Here is a 13704-nt window from a genome sequence, read left to right on the forward strand (position 1 = left end):
GCACTGCACCTGTAAAACACACGCTGCAGCTGTGACTCCGGCTCACTAGGAACACAGCATTGCTGACTGCAGTTTTACTGTAATTTTGCTCACGCCTGTCTCGGCTGCGGGATGCTGTCCTCAAGAACAGCCACATGGCAAACCCCAGGATGAGTCCCACAGCCCAGGCTCAGAGCCAGGAGGCACTTGCAGCAGCAGCAAAGAGGCAGAAACTGTCCCATAGGGACAGGTGATTTCCAGCTGCACGTGCGTGTATGAATTTATATAAAACACAATGATTAGCTTCATCCATAAGAAGAATCTCTACAGAAAAAACAAAACCACATCCATGACTCAGCAAGGGAAGGAATCACTTCCCTCTGACACCAAATTCAGCTGATGCTGATGGTTTCAGCAGAAGTGACTCGGAGGAGCTCTCACTGGTGAGAGGTGCAGCATTCACCAACCCCGGCTTCCCACGGGTCTGATCCTGAACATCTCCAGCACTGCAAGGGAAAACAGACCAGCACCTCAGTGCTGCTCAGGCCCCACTTCCCTTCCTCCTGCAGCTGCCACATGGCCCTGGTGCAAAGGGTGGCTTTTCCTTCCCCAGAGGCAGCTGGACAATGCAGTGGGCAAAAGGAGTCCTGAGGGAGCACGGCAGACAGCACCTGATGGATCAGGACATACACATGGTCACTACTAACATTATTAATTAATTAATAGTACCACTTCCTCTGGACAATAAGCTCCTCCCCTTGGCCTCACTAACTCATGGCTGGGCCACTCCTCCTACCTTTGCCCACATCAAAAACTCCAGATTTCAAAGTTCTTGCCCGTTCACATGACAACCACTTTGTTAGGACAATAATTTCGAGTCAGGTGTCTGGATGCGGCTACCACATCCCTGCACACATCAAATTAACTAGCAAGATTAAATCTGAACCTAATTACCAGGAACAGAACAGCCATTCATGTCACGTGCCCCACGCTGGTGTGTGGTCCTGCTCCTGGTGACAATGCCAGCAGCTCTCCTGACCCTGAGGACACCTCAGGAGCACAGTGGGGCACGATTCCATGGGGGACGCCTTGCTGCTCTCTGCTCTCTGCCTATCAGGCACACTCCCAGGCAGGCCCACCATGGATTGCTTCATCTTGCATCTGCCTTGAGGGCAACCGAACAGGGACGCGAGTCCAGCTCATGAGGAACTCTACACCAAGCTCTGCTTGCAGCAGCCCTTAGACCTGGTCACTTCAGCTCAGCCACGGCGAGCTATGGCAATGCAGGGACAGCCACAAATTAAAATTACCTGGGAATGAGGGACAGCAGAGCACTCCAGCTTGGACTGAAGGACTGCTGCCCAAGCGGCAAACCAGCGCCCTGGCTCTGCAGCATGGCCAGGCAGTGCCAGGCACAGCACCCCGGAGGAAGGACCAGAGTCCCACACCCTGAAACCACGGCAGCATCGCAGAGAGGCAGCACCGCCACGCTGGGGACACCTGGAGCAGGGAGGCACTGCCAGCTCGGCGCGATGACGACACTGCCCGACTCGGGCACCAACATGAATCACGGCAAGGACAGTCCTGAAAACACTCCAGCGTCTGCTGTGAGACAGGAGACACAGCCGACCGCATTTGCATTCACAGCTGCCTGCTTCTCAGGGAATCTCAGATCCAAAACACAGCACTTTCGGCGCTTTGATTCATTCTGGCCTTACGTTTAATTTATGTTTATAATCACATCCTTCCAGGATGAGACAAACGTGTACGACTTCTCAGAAAATACAATGAATCTATGTAATTTATTTAATTAGTTACATAAGAATCTAAACCACAGAGAATAGGATTTTTAATTCTCTCTGCCCTGTCACCATCTGAGGTATCAGAGATGACTGTTACACACTAAATATAAAATGTTTTTTCCATACACAGCAAAACTAAACCTGTTTAGGAGACGCTTTCCTTGACTTAATAGAGATCCTTACATATACAATGCTCAGCAGCACAGACACACTTACTGATGTGATCAGTTTTGGATCGTGACCAATCTCACGGAAACTAAACAAATACACACGTCTTCGGATATCAAGCAAAAGCTCCAAATTAGTCACTGGTATTAAAAAGAAGTAATAAAAACTGCATGACTTTTATTTTAGGAAATAAGTGGAAAATATCTTTGAGACACGTTTTTAATCAGTATTTGCTTCAGTGTATTGTTACGCTTGTTCATTTTGAATTATGGCATGTACACAGCTAACAATAACCATGAGAAACAAGGCTCTAAGAGCCCCTGTTCAGAACAGCCTCTCTGCACACAAGCCCAGCCTGCAGAGCTTCCACCACACAGGGGACGAGTCACAAAGGGGCTCCTGAGCTGGGCTGGTCCCCGCCACTGCCACTGTCCCTTGGGACTCCTCACACGGGACACTCTCTCCTCAACGTGTCCCTTTTCCATTAACACAGCAAGCTACCCAAGTTAAACCCAATGAAGGCATTTTGGAAAAACCTCACAAGATCACTGCTTCCCTTGTATTTTCCTTCCTACCTCTAAAAGCCATTTTAAAACACCAAGAATGAAAGTTTAAATTTCTACTCTTACACAAAAAAAAACAAAAATGGGGATATTGGAAAACAGAAATAGGGATATTTGGAAAACGGCTTCTGAAATAACTTAAGAAAACCTAGCTTTTATAAAAATGGTGATTAAAGGCAGAAGTTGTAGAATGCTCAGAAGTTGTAGAAAACAAACCAAATCCAAAGCAATAATTTTGTCAGTCATGCAGAAAAATTAGTGAAAGAAGTTCAAGTGCTTATATTTCTGTTCCGCCATTAGCTGTATTTAATTATAAGAATTGAACAGAGCTGTGTCTACTTTTCACAACAAAAATCCCATCATTAAAGATTTATTTATTGAATATATTTGCACATAAATACAGGAGCTCAATAAAACGTTGATAAGCAGCAAATCTGCCCAGGGACTTCCTTCCCAGCAGCCTGCAAAGCTCCAGCACCACAGCAAGCACCCACACTCCCAAAACAACATTTTAAACTGCTACACATCAAAAAGCTGAAAAATACATAATTACATTATCAGGATCACATACTCACTACCTTTGATTTTTCACTGCTTGAAAGAAGGCTCAAAGTCCACAGGAGTTGTGCCTACCTTTGGAGCATGGAAGGATTCATGACCCAGGTAAAGAGTACCAGACTTCCCTGAAAACCAGAGGTGGGCACATGAAGTCAGGAATGCTGCCCAGGCACTAATAAACTCTTCCAGACACTAGAATCAACATTTTTGTTCGGATTTTATTCCAAGATTGGAAGAGCCACAGAAGAAAAAGGCAGAGCTTATTTCTGCCCAGAAAGCGCTGCCGTGTTTGTCAGGAGCTTCCTTCCACGGGAGCCAGAGGCACACTGACACAGCGGCGAGCGCGGCCCGGGGAGCGGTGAGGAAGAGGAAGGGCGGGTGGCCTGGCAGCACCCGACACCTCCTTTATATGGCCAGTCCAGGCCCGCTGCTGTGCCCGCAGCTTGGCATCCTGCTCGGAAAGGCTGAGCCAGCCCGGCCGCTCCTGCGCGCTGCCCGGGGAGCAAAGGCTCCCCGCCTCGGGTGCGTGTGACACGGCAGGCTCGGCGCGCTCCCACGGCAGGGCACTCACATCTCAAGGCAACGCTTATCTCCTGAGCGCCGGTACCGTCACTGCAGTGCAGATAGCGCCACTGCAGCGCCACGGCCCCAGCAGCCTCGGAGCACAGCCGGGGCTCCGGCCGGCACTGCGCGCTCACGGCAGCGCCCGCAGCCCGTCCCCGCCGGGCCCGGGGCAGGCCGGCCCGCACAGCGCGGGGCAGCCCGGGACAGCCCGGGACAGCCCGGCCCGCACAGCCCGGGACAGCCCGGGACAGGCCGGCCCGCACAGCGCGGGACAGCCCGGGACAGCCCGGGACAGCCCGGCCCGCACAGCGCGGGGCAGCCCGGGACAGCCCGGGACAGCCCGGCCCGCACAGCGCGGGACAGCCCGGGACAGCCCGGCCCGCACAGCGCGGGGCAGCCCGGGACAGCCCGGGACAGCCCGGCCCGCACAGCGCGGGACAGCCCGGGACAGCCCGGGACAGCCCGGCCCGCACAGCCCGGGACAGCCCGGGACAGCCCGGGACAGCCCGGCCCGCACAGCCCGGGGCAGCCCGGCCCGCACTGCGCGCTCACGGCAGCGCCCAGGGCCCTGCGGGGCTGAGCGGGCACCTCTGACTGCTCTCCCTTTTTTAGAAGGCAAAAATTCCAATTAACTTCTCGGGAAGCAGGATTGGGCCGGGAGCCCACACATGCTCTGGGTTCCCCAGTCCTTACTCACCGCTCGCAGTTGGGCTCCTGGCCGGGACACAGCCAGGCAGCAGGAATGCGCGGGTGCTGCGGGAGGGTCGGCAGCCCGGGCCCAGCCCGCTCCTGCAGCCGTGCCCCAGCCGGCAGGGCTGTACGTGCTGCAGCAAACAGCAGCCATGTACGGTACGAACGCTGCCCTCGGCCTGCCGGGCCATCCGGAGCGGGAATGCAGATGCCAGCAGCCGCCTCCCGCGCCGGCTCTGCAGGCAGACCCGAACCCACGGCCACCCCAGGCACGACACGCTATTTATAATGCTTTCAACATTTCACTTTTCTCTGCAAATAATACCTGCTCCAAGTTCAAGTCCAAGGCTTATTTTGCCTTGCCAGATGATCTGCGACCGTCTCATGACTTATTACATTGTTATCGCTGCTAAGCTGAGCAAACAGGGCTGCTAAGTCTATTAATCTTCTGAAACACGAAGTCTGAAACTGCAGAAACAAAACATCTCACTACAAGATACATAAAATGTGCTATAGAGAGATAAGGGGGGAATTCAGTGCACGCTCTGTTAAGTTTTTTCAGTGCCACTGCAAGCAAGACTGACGCACTTTTGCAAGAGCCGACTCTGGATGTAACACCAACAAGTTACATAAGGGAAAAGAAATTCCTTTTACGAGAGCAGCGTGCCCCAGGGCGGACAGCGAGGTACACTTCCCACAGGAAAAGCTGGGCACTCAGCAGGCGCTGGAGCTGCCACCTGCACATTCTCCAGAGGGGCTGATAAAAGGAGCCCAGCCCAGCCCAGCCCGGCCAGGCCAACCACGGCAGGCTGTGCAGGAGCTCCGAAACACGCCCAGCCCTTTGGTGTTCAGAGCAACCTACCTAGTACACACTGCTTTTTATCCTGTGGAAATCCACTCCTTTCAGCTATTCATATACACCTTGCATATTTATGTACCAAAATATTTTTCTGAGAAAACAAGTATTTGGCCTATTTGCCCAAAGCAAAGAGAGAACACAGGAGTCACACATTTTATCACAGTGCTCAGATCAGGGCAGCTCCAGGAGGGGGTTTGGAAGGACAGACAGACCCAAGCTGAGCTGGCCCATTCCCCAGGCTGGACTAATGCTGGCCGTGCACTTGCCTTATGGGAATTATAATATGGCTACATAAAACTCAGGCCCAGCTGCATTTTCCTCAGGCCTGGCTGCCTCAGTTTCCCTGTATAACCTGTATATTCAAACCAAAATGAACTCAAACTGCAGGATTTTGCCCCCTTTTGACAGAAGTGCTGTCACCTTACACACCACTGCTGCTCTTACTAATTTGTACCAACAGCAATTTTACCTTCAAAATTTCAAACTTAATCAAGTTGAACTGTAAGAACGCAAGTCAGATTTTACTGAGGATAGATTATACCTATTGCAAACTTATTTTTATTCCCAGCTACTTTGAATAAAGATATTTTGGATTAAAATATTCTTCTATAACAATTACATGCACATAATCTGAAACGTGGACTGTTTGACAGGGTAGAAGTTGACACAAAGCGGACATTTAAAAAATTTAATTGATCCCTTAGGAAAAACAATTCTTCTGATAGATAGTGGGACTTCACTCTGAGGTCAGCACACATCAAACCCAGCGTCCAAACCGCCCAATGGGCATAGGAAACCTCATATCTGTCAGCCTGCCCCAGCTCAGGGTGCTGCTGTCGCTCTGCTGCTGCTGCCTCTGAAACTACTGAACAGACTTCAGAGCATCCTCAGAACAGCAGAACTTACTGCTGGTCTTGAATGCACGGATCAGGGCAAGCAACATTTGTCTCTGGCTCTTTACTCTGAGCAAGGTACTGACTAGGCCATTGCCCCTGCACAGACTGCTCAAGGGACAGTGGGCTCCAGCATCCTCACAGGAACCACACCAAGCCTTCACCCCACAACTCGGTACATTGCCTGTATTTGCTCAGCTCAGCATGTACTGAAGCTTCATCACAACCACAACATGGTTTTAACAGTCCCTTCTCTTTCCTTGTTAATTGCTGGGAACTCTCTTTGACACTAATGGAATTGCAATTGCAAATATTCACAGCAGAGCAGATATGTCCAAATGTCACTGAGGACAGCACTCAAACATATTTACATGTTTATTCTTTTGGTAAATAACTATGGGGTAGGAGGAAAGAAACGTTGTTTACTTTGCTGCATAACTTGGGAAACTAAGTTTACAGTATATAATTGTTAATAAAATTAAATTTAAAAATAATAAGCATAGGCAACTGCTCTAATCCCTAAGGCACACAAACAGTGGAGACCACAAGTCATGCAAGGGAAAGGAGAGTCCCTGTGTAGGGCTGAGCACAGCAGGACACACTGAAGTGTAGGAATTCCCAGGGAAGCAATTGAACTCTGCCAGATCCTCCCTCTCCCTTCCCTCCGGACAGGAGTAGTAGCAGGAATTTGCTGATAAACTCATAGTTGCAAAAATCATTCTTGGCATGAACATAAATCACAAGGAATGGGAACAGAATTTTTCCTGCAGTTTTACCTTAAGCAGCTGGCCTTAGCTAACATGCTGTTTACAGCATTCCCATCGAAAATATGCCTAAGGAAAACACCCATTAAGCCTTTGAAAGTAACAGAGTTACCACGAGGCCTTTTACAACCCAACACGCATGACTTCCTCAGTGTCAGAAAATGATGTCTGCAGATTATTATCCACCAGCTCCTGAGCAGGAATCAGCCACTATTTAGGAATCAAGAGGTGCTGAGGCTCATCCCCCTAATTACAGGCATCTCTGTGTGTCAAAACCACCTCCCCACTGACGCTGAAGCAGCAGCATAAAACAAGTACTTGAAGGAAATGAAAACAGAGAGGGAAGCCTATGATTTAATCTGAGCTGACCATCAGATCTTCATCTACACCACACGTGTAAGAGCCATCCTGTGGCCACAGAAACCCCCCTGGACAGCGAGGTGAAACCATGCGGCTTTGACAGCCTGTCTGCTCCGGGCAGCCAAACCCTGGCCCTGCAGGGCAGCAGCCTCCCACGGCCAGGGCGGGCTCCAGTGTTTGCTGGCACCCATGTCCATCTCCTGGGCATCACCCTTGTGCTGCAGGCTTCCAGCACAGGCGGCTCGAGGACAGTCAGAGCAGCACCCGATGCAGGGATGTAGCCGCACATGGCTGGGACATCACACCAAGGCCACGGAATGGGGCATTCACCTGCCCTCCAGAGACCCCTCAGAGGACAGGCTGCAGGAGTGCATTACAGATCCTCCCACCCAGGGGGAACCAGGCTGAGGCAGCTGGGGGATACACCCCAACTGGCTATTGCCCTTGCCTGCTTTCAGCCCAGAGCAGAGAGACGCCCAACACCTCTGGTTCCTGCAGTGGCACAGCCCAACCTTCCACTTGCAGCAGTCCTGTCACAGCAGCTCACTTGCAGTGAGCACGGGGTTACCAAGCCTTTCATTTCCTCTTTTATCTACTTTAAATTATCATAATACTGCTCCATGCCAGTGGGCCTGCCCAGGGTCAGTGTCACATGCAGCCAGCCGGAGGAAAGCCTGCAACCTCTCCTCAGCTCTCACCCCAAACCTCCCCTGCAGCAACAAGTGCCATCGCTTAATTATTCATTATGCAAATAATTTTCTTGTCACTTTGGAATATGTTGTCTTTTCATTAGAACCCCTTCTCCGTAGTGCCAAAAAAAATACAACCCAGTTAAATTATTCACCATCACTATTCATTACTTCCATCCCTCTTTCCCATAACATCCCTTCCGTGAACCTGCTCTCCTGCACTTCATTACCTCTGTCACCCGTGTCCTGCCTCTCCCTTTCCCGGGATCATATACTCCCCACCTCAAAAAAATCACCAAAAGAAATTATTTCTTTCTAAGACAGACAATCACATATTTTTCCAAGACAACCATTTTACACAAACATCCCTGCATTTTCCTCTTCCGCTATACCAACGTCTTAACAAACTGACTTGTTTGCACCTGCAAACCAAAGTTCGGAATTCAAGAACTTTCTCCAAAAATGAAACAAAAAGCTCTCTTTCCGTCACGCTACCGCGGCAGCCGCCGGGGCCAGGCCGTGCGGTGAGTGCGCACGGGGCGCTGCCGCCCGCCCCGCCGTGTGCTGATCCCGCACCGCCGAGTGCTGATCCCGCCGGCCTCGGACACCGCCCCGCCGTGCGCTGCTCCCGCCCCGCCGAGCTCCCGCCGGCCTCAGACACCGCCCCGCGGCACCGGCCCCGCGGCACCCACCGCCCGCCGGGCAGCCCCGACCCACGGCCAAGCCCCGGCCCGGCGCTGCGGAACCGCTGTTCGCCCCGCGGCCGGGCGGCTCGGGCTCCGAGCTCCGAGCTCCGGGCGGGGACCCGCGTGGGGAGCCCCGCAGCGGGCGCTGCCGCAGGGACGCGCGGGCAGCGGGGCCGCGCCCCGGCCGCGCTCCGGCCCCTGGCGGAGGCCGGTCGCTGTCCCCGGCCCGCCGAGCGCAGCCACGCTCCCCCGCTCCCCGCGGAGCCCCCGCTGCCGCGGAGCCGCCCCGCAGGGCCGCCGCCCGCCTCCCCCCGCCGCGGGCCCGGCCTCGCCGCCGCACTCACCCGGGCCTGCCGGCGGGGCCCTGCCGGCGCGGCCCGCTCGGCTCAGCGGCTCATGCTGACGGTGCCGCCGGCGCGGCGGGCGGAGGCAGCGGCGGCCCGGGCTCCCCGCGCCAGCCCCGGGCCCGCTTCCGCCGCCGCCCCCGCCCCGCCCGGAAGCGCCGCCCGGCCCCGGCCCCGCCGGCAGCCCCGGGCCCGCGGGGCGCCCGGCCCGGCCCCGGCCCGGCCGCGCTCACCTAATCCCGGTGCGGCCTCCGCGCTCCGGGCGCCGCGGGAGCGAGGGGAAGGCGCGGAGCGGGGCGGCGGCGCGGCGGGCTGCCCTCCCCCGGGGCCGCCCTCCCTCATCCTCCCCGCGGCGGAGCGGCCGGCGCCTCATGAGTCACCGAGCCCGGGCCCGCACACGTGCCCGGCCCCGCCGCCTCCGGCCGGGGGAGGCACGGCAGGGGCGGCCTGTGGGCGGGCGGCGCTGCCCGGGCCCGGCCGTGTCCGCAGAGCGCCCAGCGCGATGGCTCCGGACCCCCCCAGCGCCGTTCCTGAGGACGCCATCCTCTAAGGAATTGCTTCCCGAGGCAGGCAGAGGGACCCTGCTTTCCTCCCGGCTCCCGCTCCTCCTTCATCTCAGCGGGAGCAGCCGATGCAGAGCGGCGTTGTGCCGGCTGCTGCGGGGGCTGGCGGGGCTCGCCCGGCACCCACCATAGCAGCTCCCCGCTCCCGGCCCTCCGCAGCAGCAGCAGCAGCAGCAGCAGCAGCAGCGCAGCCCACCGCCCAGCCAACAGGTCCGCTGTGCCCCGGCACAGGGCACGTGTCGGTGCTGCCGTGCGGGCGACACCGGCTGCAGGGTGCAGAAAAGGACACCCGGTAGTCTAGATGAGCCGTGTGTCCCCTGCCAGGACACGCACACAGGGCCATGTGCAAAGGGCTCATCGAACCCCCGTGGTGCTAACCACACTTTAGGAAAGACAAACAAACTGAAAAGAGACGAGGAAAGAGACGAGGAAAGAGACGAGGAAAGAGACGAGGAAAGAGACGAGGAAAGAGACGAGGAAAGAGACGAGGAAAGAGACAAAGAGTTTCTCTCCAGTGTCACATATATTAAAAATCTTTTAACGCAGACACATGAGCAGAGGGTTATGTTTTGTGAGATGAAGTAATGACAAATAATTCCTTACTTTACTTTGGGAGACAGATTTTGTTACCTGGTCTCAAGATCTAACTCCAGCTGCTTCCTTCATCAGGCTTTTTGTTCTATTTGGCAGCCTGGAGGGGATACAATTAACTTTGCTTTTCTTGTGCTCTAATCACCCCTGCAACGGAGCAGGCAGCGCTTTGGAAACAGGATGGGTTTAGTGAGCATCCCTCCTCAGAGCCGCCCAGCCTGGGGAGCATCCAGGTGTGCCACATGCCCGAGGGAGTGCCGGCACCTCACTGGCTGGGAGAGCTGTCTGATACCTGCTGGCTAGCTCTGGTGGCTTTTTGCTAGAAACGGGAGACTGAAAGGACAAAGCATTCCATTTTCTCTCAGAAAAATGTTGTGTTCTTACACTTGCATTTCAATGAAGTTTAATCCAGATCAGAACAAAATCCACAACAACTGGTATGCCATGGTATTTAATATTTACCTGCCTCACTGTGGGGCAGTGCAGGTGTCCCTGGCTGCACAGCCCCGATGGGCCCTGGGAGCGAACATTGTACTGGGCCATTTGTGCTCTTCCTGTTCCCGTTCAAGCACAAAGAGCTCCCTGGGCCATTTCCTCCCTGAGAACCGACATCACCGCTCTGGGCGTTTTCAAAGCACTTGTTCTGCTCACAAAGTTTTTGTACAAACTCCTCCCTGCCCAAATTCTTTCTAAATAATGGCATGAGACAGTGTCTTGGTGCTGGGAGACTGGAGCTGTGTCCTGGGCACAGTGGGGGCATTTCTCACTGTATCCTGAAAAGTGAATGCATTCCATTCACGTCGGTTTATGCAGGTCACAGGGGATCAAACCCTAGGGCATGGATGTCAGGCACAAGCTCTGTCATAACACAATGTCCAGGCAGGGCAGGGTCAAGAGAAAACCGAGAGGAAATTTCAGATCCAGGGGTCTCCCACAACAATCACCACCTGCGATTCCAACAGACTAATTGTCTTACAGCAAAGATAAAGAAATATGTCATTGCACACTCAGCATTGTGTGCTGCTCAGCCCAGAGGACAAAGAGAAACACTGTGTGCTAAGGAAGTTTTTTGAGGGCTGCTTTTTGTTCTAGAGTCCCTTTTTGCTAACTCAAGTGGAGCAAGAAAGAGGAGCTCTCCCGGCTGAGTCAGTGCAGCCCTGGTGCTGTTGAGGTGAGAAGCTGACCTGTGAAATTGGTGCCTGCCCTTCCCTCTGAGCCTGGCAGGCAGCAGGGCCAGTGGTCACCCAGACGGGGCACAGGACCAGTGTGTCCCAGAGCCTGACACCAGGGTGCCTGTGGGCATCCTCGTCACAGCTGCACCTGGAGCAGAACAAACACACTTCCTCACTGCAGGGCTCCCCCCCGTCAGGAGCACAGGGGCTCTGTACCTGGCCTTACACACACACAGAAACCACCTGAGCTCCAAGCCTGTCCTGTGTCATCATTTTATCTCACCAAATAGCTGCAATACAGCAGTCACTAAGTCAACCTACACTCTGATCTTCCTTCCCTCCTTGAGCCTTTATTAAAGGCAGCCACACGAGTTGCTTCAAACCCGGACTGAACACGACTGCGGCCCTGCAGAAGCCGTTTGCTTCCTGATGCCCTTATTTGTGCAACACAGGCAAAGCTCAAGTTCCCCAAAAAGGTCTGACACAAGCTGCAGTGCTGCTGCCGCAGAAGGCCCTGCAGCCTCCCTGCCCTTCCGGAGCCGCTGCCGCCGCTCTGCACGGCACACGCTTCCCGCCAGGCCACAGCACACTGGTTTCTTTTAATGAGCTCATCTGCATCTGCATTTCTGTAAATATAGCACACACAGTTACGACTTGGCCCTTACACTGTTTTGTCCTTTTGTTTCAAAGCCTCCCACAACTGCCGTGTGATATTATTTTTGTTGAAAGCAATAAGATACTTATAATCTCTCCTAGTCTGCAAGCACACAAATGAGAAAAATCCACAGTGCAATTCCTAGCAAATAATTGTGATACCCATTATAGGTTTTGCACTTGGTACAAAGGCAATTTCTTTCCTTCTCTGCAGCAGCTCATGCTGGAGCCCCTCCAGCAGCACCCGTTCAGCCCCCAGCCCCATGGGAGCAGTGTGGGTGCTCAGCCCCATGGCTGCTGCGTGCGATCCAACGTGGTGTTTAGTCACAGAAAACTGGCGGGACGTTCACCAGCAGCAGTGGATTTCATGGTAGGAAGCTGAGGGTCACTCTCAGAGGATTAATGTCATTTCAGCCTCCCATGTGCTTAACCAACAGCCCTCCAGAGTGCCAGAGCGGGGCTGAGGAGCTCCAGGGATGGACACCCACACCCATGCAGAGGGCCAGCACTCACCCCGCTGGGAAATGCACCCAAAGCGGTGCACAGCCACGGCGGGGTGCCTCACCAGCCCTGTGTCCCCTCTACTGCCAGAACACAACAGATGTTAGACCAGCTCTCAGGGCTCCTGTAAGCATGTGAGAACCTCTCAACTTTTCCAGCGCAGTAAGCACCACAGATGATGAATGGATAAAACTGTAGCAAAAGCAGAAGACAGAGAAGATGCGCATGCCGGCGCCATGGCAGTGCTTGTTCCACGTGTCCCTGGGAGCAGGCTGCTGCTCACTCAGGGTGCAGCTCCTCCACACCACAGGGGTCCCAGTGGACCCCCAGCACACACCACAGAGGGTCTATGGTGGGTCTGACTGCAACTTTTAATGCTCTTCAGAACCACAGAGTTTTGTTACTCATGCCTTGCATAAAAGCATTTACTGTTCATTTCTCTAATAAATTATTCAAGTCTTCACTAACTCAAGATAGCGGGGCGCACATGCAAAAGCAGCACAATGAAAGACTACAACGAAACCGTCCAGCTTTGCAATCAACTCACCGTCCGTCCGTCCCGGCGGCCGCAGTGTCCTGCTGCTCTGGGCACACTGGTGAGCCCCGCTCCCGGGCAGCGGCTCGGTGCCACCTGGGCTGGTGCTCGGTGCTGCTGGGGCACAGCAGCGTGGCTGGCACAACTACTGCCCCCAGGGCAGCGGCTCGGTGCCACCCGGGCTGGTGCTGCTGGGTGCTGGGGCACAGCAGCGTGGCTGGCACAGCCACCGCCCCCGGGGCCAATGACAGCCAGCAGCTCTCTGCAGTGGTGGCCTGGCCTGGCCTGGGCAAGCGGTGACAGGCCGGAGAATGACACTTACCAAACCTGGGGAGCCAAGGAGTGAAGTGAGCCCTTCCTGCAGCGCTGGCCACGGGCTGGGCTTTGCACATGTATTTTCTTAAGGAAGCAAAAGTTCCTTTCTGCTGGTAGAGAAGGCCACGGCAGAGGAAGTGCTTTGCATGGCGCCGCAGCCCCGCTCGCTGACGGAGCTCGCTCCAGCGGGGACACGGACGCGCGGCTGCAGCCTCGCTGTGCCCCGGTAATCTGCCCGCTGGCAGCTGCTGGGGGACGCGGGCTCGGGCCGCTGACACGGGCCGTGGGCCGCGCTCCCTGGAAATGGGGCAATGGCTGGGGCGTGCCCGGGACTCCTTCCTGCTGCAAGCCGCAGATAACGGCTGCCTGGCCTCGCAGCCAGGGGCTTTCGGGCCCATTTTTGCTCTTTCTGCTGGGGTTACCACCAGCTCCAGGCTTCCAAGGGCAGCCGCCC

General features: G+C 54.9%; 1 protein-coding gene across 11 annotated transcripts in view; it reads right to left on the reverse strand.

Moving 5' to 3' along the window:
• The window catches only part of MBNL1 (muscleblind like splicing regulator 1), a 65157-nt gene extending 51744 nt beyond the window's left edge, over nucleotides 1-13413 (reverse strand). The window contains exon 1 of one of the 11 annotated variants that reach the window (XM_063167480.1): nucleotides 13258-13413. The gene's annotated coding sequence lies outside the window, so the exon portion shown is untranslated. Of the gene's footprint in view, nucleotides 1-3090; nucleotides 3113-3145; nucleotides 3431-8919; nucleotides 8994-9152; nucleotides 9219-13257 lie in introns of those variants that run through there. The other 10 variants (XM_063167468.1, XM_063167469.1, XM_063167484.1 and 7 more) reach the window with 10 other exon arrangements.
• Nucleotides 13414-13704: the final 291 nt, after the last annotated feature.

The sequence above is a fragment of the Melospiza melodia genome, chromosome 12, assembly GCF_035770615.1.
Source record: "Melospiza melodia melodia isolate bMelMel2 chromosome 12, bMelMel2.pri, whole genome shotgun sequence".
NCBI lineage: Eukaryota > Metazoa > Chordata > Aves > Passeriformes > Passerellidae > Melospiza > Melospiza melodia.